Here is a 7,905-nt window from a genome sequence, read left to right as displayed (position 1 = left end):
CATCCTTGCCTTTTACCTTTGCTCACCACATTCAGGTAGACGGAAGAGTGTGCGCAGAGGCCTGCAGGCATGAGACAGGCAGCACACTTAGAGACCTGAAAGTGATCTGATATGGCTGAAAGTGAAGGGAGGAGTGAAGGAGCTGATAATGGAGGTTCAAAATGTAGATAGAGGCTGGATCATGCAAGGTTGCCTTTGAAACCGTAATAAGAATTTAGGGCTTTATTCTGAGGTCAATTAGGAGCCACTGAAGAATTATAGGCAGGTAGAGGAGTGACATAGCTGATTTTGTTTCTCAGAGAGATGCTTTAGGCTGTCTTTAGGGAGATACTTTATTCTCCCTAGTACCCCAGTGCCTACAACAGTGCCTAGGACATAGTAGGTATTCAGATATATTTGTTGAATAGAGAGCAGACTTGTGGTTGCCAAGGGGAAAGTGGGGTCAGGGAGGGATGGATTGGGAGTTTGGGATTATCAGATGCAAACTATTATATACATGTATAAGTGAATCACTTTGCTGTACACCAGAAACTAACACAAGGTTGTAAATCAACTATACTTCAAAGAAATAAATTTTAAAAATTTATTGAATAAGTTTACTCAAAGTTACTATTTTATCCAGCCCTGCTTGAATATGAGAAAGAGGTGTGCACTCTTGCTAGTCCTGGGAAAGGAGATGTATTTTAGGGATAGTTGTAGATGCTGTCTATGGAAAGCTAAGAGCAGAGACTGGAATGGGAAGATAATCCTGGATCCAGGTGGCTGTGTGTCCTCAGCAGACAGGAAGAAGAGGTCCTCACCGGTGCGATCTGCCTGCACCTCACATACCTGCTTCTTTCCTACCTGCTGGCGCCTCTCATTCTGAGTTTTGGCACATGGTCCATTGTAGCCTCACTGGCTCCCTCTACACTGTGAACTTTCCATCTTAGATCCTTTTAATAAGTGGCTCGTGATTTGTTTCTTAGTTCAAAAGTTAAGACAGAGAATCTGATTGGTCTAAGCTCATCTTTTCATGCAGCATGAGTCCGAATGAGGGAAGTGTGAATACCTGAATAAAGTCAGGATTCTGTGAGATAAAAAGAAGGGAAGGGAGATAGTTGCTGGAAAGGCAGTCAGTAATGACCCCCACATTACACAATGATTTAACCACAAGTCGTGATAAGTGCTTTGAAGGAGAAGGACAGGGTGCTATAAGAGAGACTTAAGTTAGATTGGGGGTGAGGTAGGTTTTAGGAGGTCCGTGGATTGCGTGCTCTTGAGTCAATGCTATATTACTTCGAGTACAGGCTAAGCTGCTATAACAAAAACTTCCAAAATACAACAGCTTAAATGAGATGTGAGTTTATTTTTACTTACATGAAAAGCCCAGATCTGAGTAGTCCATGGCTGGTAGGACCAGATCTGTCCCAAGGAGTCATCTGGGACCGAGGTTGGTGGGTGGATGCTACTATCTTTAAAATGAGGCTCCCATTTCTGGGTCCACAGCGCCAAGGGTAAGACCAAGAAGTTGTTGCATCACTTCTGCTCACACCCTGGTGACAAGAACTCATAATGCGACCCCTAGCCGTGGGGTAAGGGAGCTGCAGGGGAATGGAGAGTCCAGCGGGGCAGCCTTGCTCTCTGTTACAACTCGGGGGGGTGTTAAAAAAAAAAAGAAAGAGGAAAAGGAGCTCACTGGGGCAACTCAGAGTCTCTGCTTCGGGTACCCTGCCCTTGAGGGAGGAAATGGAGGCCTCAAATGGTACTAAATAGTTAAATGCAATAGGGAAGGCCAGTAAGATGAGGACAGAAGATACACACTGGATTTGGCATTTGAGAACTTTGTATGGTCCCAGAAGGGCAGGGTTGAGGATGAGAAGTGAGGTTATGGAGTTAGAAGTATAAGACAACTCTTTTGAATAACTTGGAGGAGAAGGAAAGAAAAGAGAGGCAGAAACACATCTGGCCCTCCGTATCCCCTAGTTCTGCATCCGCAGATACAGAGGAACAACTGAATCACACCATTTTACGTAAAGAACTTGAGCATCCCCGCAGTTTGGTATCTGCGGGTTGGGGGAGGGTCCTGAAACCAATCCCCTTTGGATATCAAGGATGACTGTAGCCAAATCTAAAACAAAGAACTGTTTGTTTGTTTGTTTTTTAAATTTATTTATTTATTTATTTATCTATTTTTGGCTGTGTTGGGTCTTTGTTTCTGTGTGAGGGCTTTCTCCAGTTGCGGCAAGCGGGGGTCACTCTTCATCGCGGTGCGCGGGCCTCTCTATCGTGGCCTCTCTTGCTGCGGAGCACAGGCTCCAGATGCGCAGGCTCAGCAATTGTGGCTCACGGGCCTAGTCGCTCCGCGGCATGTGGGATCTTCCCAGACCAGGGCTCGAACCCGTGTCCCCTGCATTGGCAGGCAGATTCTCAACCACTGCGCCACCAGGGAAGCCCTGTTTGTTTTTAAGTTGGGAGAACTTTGATAATATTTACAAGCAGAAAATATTTTAAGTAGTAGAGGAGAATTTGAAGATGTGGGAAAGAGGAGTTAGCACCCTGTATTAGGCAAGAGGCAGCTCTCAGAGCAGACAGGAGGGGCTGGGACCGAGAGCAAAGATGCAGAGATGAGCCTTGAGCAGAAAGAGAAACATTTCTTCTGAGATTAGCAGAAGGCGGTGAGGATGAATGGTGAACTGGTTATACTGGGGGACATGGGGCGGGGGTAGCGTCCCACAGCTCCTGCCCCCCTGGCTCCATTTTCTCAGTAAACCAAGGGGAAGGTGTTCCTGGGGCAGAGGAGGTGTTGGAAACAAAACAACAGTCTCTCTAATGGGCCACCTCAGGACCCCAGAAGTCCTGCTGTGATTTCCCCTCTAAGGGAGCAGAGCACCATGGAGGGGATCAGTGTCTCTCTCCTTTTACGAGTGAAAAGGCAAGGCTCAGTGTGAGAGGCCCAGGCATTGACCAGCAGTCCAGCAGATCATTAAGGGGTGGTCAGAGGCAGGCCCTGCAATGCATCTGCCCAAGTGATGTCCAAGGCAGAGCAGAGGAGGCAGCCTGAGTGGTGGCCTTGACCGATGCAGAAGCATGCCTGAGACAATGCTGGGACTCTGAGTGATGCCAAGGGCAAAGTAATCTTGTGATGATTCTGAGCCTGGCAGTCGTCCAGGTTAGGGATGGCGCAGTACTGAGCTAGCAAAACGTGTGTCCAAATGACATTGTGTCCTCCTTCGTCCTTGCAAGCTGGTGAGGCCCTTGGGTGTCCAGGTTATGCTTATAACACAAAGGGAAGAGACCATCCTCCCCTGTTCTGCTTCCCACCACTGCATATTATCTAGGGAGCTCAGGGAACTGCTGGGTTTGAGGGGTCACAGGAAGGTCCAGGCACCAGATCAAAACATAAGAAGTAGACAAAAGCCCAACTGCTTTCATTTATTCACCCAGCGAATGACAGCCTGCTGTGCATGTCGTGGCCAGCAATCAAGCAGGGGGCAGTGGCATTCCTCAGGCCCCAGGCAGCATGGCTGCAGGCATCACAGACAACAGCTGGATCTGGCAGGAGCAGCTGTGTAAATCCGGATCGGAAGGATAGGTCAGCTCGGCAGAGGAGTGTGGCAAGGGCCGAAGTCAGCAAGATTGCAGGGCTGCCATGGGAATACGCATTCCTGAACATAAGTGAGGTGTGTCCTGGGAACCAGTAGAACTTGGCGGGGATGCTTTGCAGGGATCTGGAGGTATTCTGATCACTCAAAACCACCTGCACAAATGCACACAGACCCTCGCCTCTCTTCCCCTCCGTCGGCAGCTGGGTTCCAGCAGCCGGTAGAGGCATCCTTCCACCTCACTCTTCCATCTTCTGGGACTTCATTGCCCAAGGGAGTGGGTCCTACATATTTCTAGGAAGTGACCTCCACATCTCAACAGGGAAGTGGGAAGAAGCTCTTCCCCACAGGAAGGTTTTGGATCCTGCCTTGGATAAGATCGGGTGAAGTAAGCCCCTTAAAGAGGGAAGGAGGCATCTGGGAGTCAAGGTTCCTGGGATCCAGAGAGAAAAAGGTAGTTCAGACAGAGGAACAGTATGAGAAAGAGCACAGAGGCGTGGTTGGAGATAGCACGTTGAAGGAGTTCCATGGGGTGGTAGCAAAAGAGGCACCTGGTGGAGGATGGGGCTGGAGAGGAGGCCAGGGACCAGATTATGCTGCAAGGTGTCACGTGTGAGGCTGTCTGATGCTGGAAGGAGTCAGAGCCTGGCCTGAGATGACACCCACCTCAGAAGGACTTGTCACTGGAGTCATGAGATGTGTAGTAGCTTGGGATGTCTACTGACTAATGATCCACTTCTGTAGATGGCTTTCCAGCATACACAATGCTTGCACGATTTCCTAGAGTTGTAGCTATCTACTGCTGCAAAACATACCAACCCCAAATAGCAACACTGGTTTCGTTCACAGACGTGCAGTTTGGGCAGGGCTTGGCAGGACCTGCTCTCTCTGCTCCACTTGGCATCAGCTGGGTCACCTGGGATCCTCTGAAGGCTCTGTCACTCACGTCTCTGGCAGTGGATGCTGGGACCTCAGTGGAGACTGAGTTGGAACCTCTCTGTGACCTCGCCTTGTGGCCTGGGAGTTTTCACAACATCGTGTCTGGGTTCCAAGGGTGAGTGTCCTCAGAGTCAAGCAGAAGCTTTGCTAACTTCGCCTTGGGAGTCAGATTCCAGTACTTCTTCTGCACTCTACTTGTTAGCAACTGGGTACTAAGGTCTGCCGAGCTGCAAAGGGAGAGGAATGAGACTCCACCTTTGGTTAGGAGGAGTGTCAAAAAATTGTGGACATGTTTTAAAAATATTGGTTTGGCCAAAAATTTCTTTTGGGTTTTCCTGTAATATCTTATGGAAAAACTCAAACGAACATTTCGGCCAACCCAATACCACACCCTGGAAGTACTGATTAGGTCTACATTCCAGGTTCTATATTAGGTCTACATTAGGTCTAAACTGTGGGTGACTTGCCAAGACCACACAGCCACCAAGACACAGAACCAGGTTTAACCGTGTCATACTTACACACATAAATTGAGTGCCTTCTACTTCTAGCACTTTACATCATTTGACATCGTCACTAAGATATATAATAGTCATTTTTAAAAATAGATCTTTATTAGAGTATAACTGCTTCACAACACTGCACTAGCCTCTGTTGCACAACAAAATGAATCAGCCATATGCATACATACATCCCCATGTCCCCTCCCTCTTGAGCCTCCCTCCCACCCTCCCTATCCCACTCTTCTAGGTCGTCGCAAAGCACCGACCTGATCTCCCTGTGCTATGCTGCTGTTTCCCACTAGCTATCTATTTTACATTTGATAGTGTATATATGTCAGTGCTACTCTAACTTTGCCCCAGCTTCCCCCTCCCCTCACCCACGTGTCCTCAAGTCCATTCTCTATGTCTACGTCTTTATTCCTGCCCTGCCACCAGGTTCATTAGTACCATTTTTTTTTTTTTAGATTCCATATATATGCATACGGTATTTTTCTCTTTCTGACTTACTTCACTCTGTGTGACAGACTCTAGGTCCATCCACCTCACTGCAAATAACTCAATTTCATTTCTTTTTATGGCAGAGTAATATTCCATTGTATATATGTGCCACGTCTTCTTTATCCATTCATCTGTCGATGGACACTTAGGTTGCTTCCATGTCCTGGCTATTGTAAATAGTGCTGCAGTGAACATTGTGGTACATGTCTCTTTTTGAGTTATAGTTTTCTAAGGGTATATGCCCAGTAGTGGGATTGCTGGGTCATTTTTTAGTTTTTTAAGGAACCTTCATACTGTTCTCCATAGTGGTTGTATCAACTTACATTCCCACCAACACTGCAGGAGGGTTCCCTTTTCACCACACCCTTTCCAGCATTTATTGTTTCTAGACTTTTTCTAGATGGCCATTCTGACTGGTTTGAGGTGATACCTCATTGTAGTTTTGATTTGCATTTCTCTAATAATTAGTGATATTGAGCATCTTTTCATGTGCCTCGTGGCCATCTGTATGTCTTCTTTGGTGAAATGTCTATTTAGGTCTTCTGACCCCTTTTTAATTGGATTGTTCGTTTTTTCGATATTGAGCTCCATGAGCTGTTTGTATATTTTGGAGATTAATCCTTTGTCCATTGTTTCATTGGCAAATATTTTCTCCCATTCTGAGGGTTGTCTTTTTATCTTGTTTATGGTTTCCTTTGCTGTGCAAAAGCTTTTAAGTTTCATTAGGTCCCATTTGTTTATTTTTGTTTTTATTTTCATTGCTCTAGGAGGTGGGTCAAAAAAGATCTTGTTGTGGTTTATGTCAAAGAGTGTTTTTCCTATGTTTTCCTCTAAGAGTTTTTTAGTGTCTGGTCTTACATTTACATCTTTAATCCATTTGGAGTTTATTTTTGTGTATGGTGTTAGGGAGTGTTCTAATTTCATTCTTTTACATGTAGCTGTCCAGTTTTCCTAGCACCACTTATTGAAGAGGCTGTCCTTTCTCCATTGTATGTTCTTGCCTCCTTTGTCATAAATTAGGTACCCATATGTGCGTGGGTTTATCTCTGGGCTTTCTATCCTGTTCCATTGATCTATATTTCTGTTTTTGTGCCAGTACCATACTGTCTTGATTACTGTAGCTTGGTAGTATAGTTTGAAGTCAGGGAGCCTGATTCCTCCAGCTCTGTTTTTCTTTCTCAAGATTGCTTTGGCTATTCGGGGTCTTTTGTGTTTCCATACGATTTGTAAAATTTTTTTGTTCTAATTCTGTGAAGAATGCCATTGGTAATTTGATAGGGATTGAACTGAATCTGTAGATTGCTTTGGGTAGTATAGTCATTTTCACAATATTGATTCTTCCAATCCAAGAACATGGTATATTTCTGCATCTGTTTATGTTATCTTTGATTTCTTTTTCAGTGTTTTATAGTTTTCTGAGCACAATTCTTTGGCCTCCTTAGGTAGGTTTATTCCTAGGTGTTTTATTCTTTTTGTTGTGATGGTAAATGGGATTGTTTCCTTAATTTCTCTTTCTGATTTTTCATTGTTAGTGTATAGGAATGCCAGAGATTCCTGTGCATTAATTTCGTATCCTGCAACCTTACCAAATTCATTGATTAGTTCTAGTAGTTTTCTGGTGGCATCTTTAGGATTTTCTATGTATAGTATCATGTCATCTGCAAACAATCACAGTTTTACTTCTTCTTTTCCAATTTGTATTCCTTTTATTTCTTTTTCTTCTCTGATTGCTGTGGCTAGGATTTCCAAAACTATGTTGAATAAGAATGGCAAGAGTGGACATCCTTGTCTTGTTCCTGATCTTAGTGGAAATGTTTTCAGTTTTTCACCATTGAGTATGATGTTTGCTGTGGGTTTGTCATATGTGGCCTTTATTATGTTGAGGTAGGTTCCCTCTATGCCCATTTTCTGGAGAGTTTTTATGATAAATGGTGTTGATTTTTGTCAAAAGCTGTTTCTGCATCTATTGAGATGATCATACGGTTTTTTTCCCCTTAATTTGTTAATATGGTGTATCACATTGATTGATTTACATATGTTGAAGAATTCTTGCATCCCTGAGATAAATCCCACTTGATCATGGTGTGATCCTTTTAATATATTGTTGGATTCTGTTTGCTAGTATTTTTTTTGTTTGTTTGTTTGCTAGTATTTTGTTCAGGATTTTTGCATATGTTCATCAGTGATATTGGTCTATAATTTTCTTTTTCTGTGATATCTTTTTCTGGTTTTGGTATCAGGGTGATGGTGGCTTCGTAGAATGAATTTAGAAGTGTTCCTCCCTCTGCAATTTTTTGGAAGAGTTTGAGAAGAATGGGTGTTACCTCTTCTCTAAATATTTGATAGAATTCGTGTGTGAAGGCATCTGGTCCTGGACTTTTGTT

The sequence above is a fragment of the Balaenoptera borealis genome, assembly GCF_965194805.1.
Source record: "Balaenoptera borealis genome assembly, chromosome: 1".
Classification (NCBI taxonomy): Eukaryota; Metazoa; Chordata; class Mammalia; order Artiodactyla; family Balaenopteridae; genus Balaenoptera; species Balaenoptera borealis.
The sequence above is the reverse complement of the archived record's forward strand: the minus strand, read 5'-3'. Positions refer to the sequence as shown.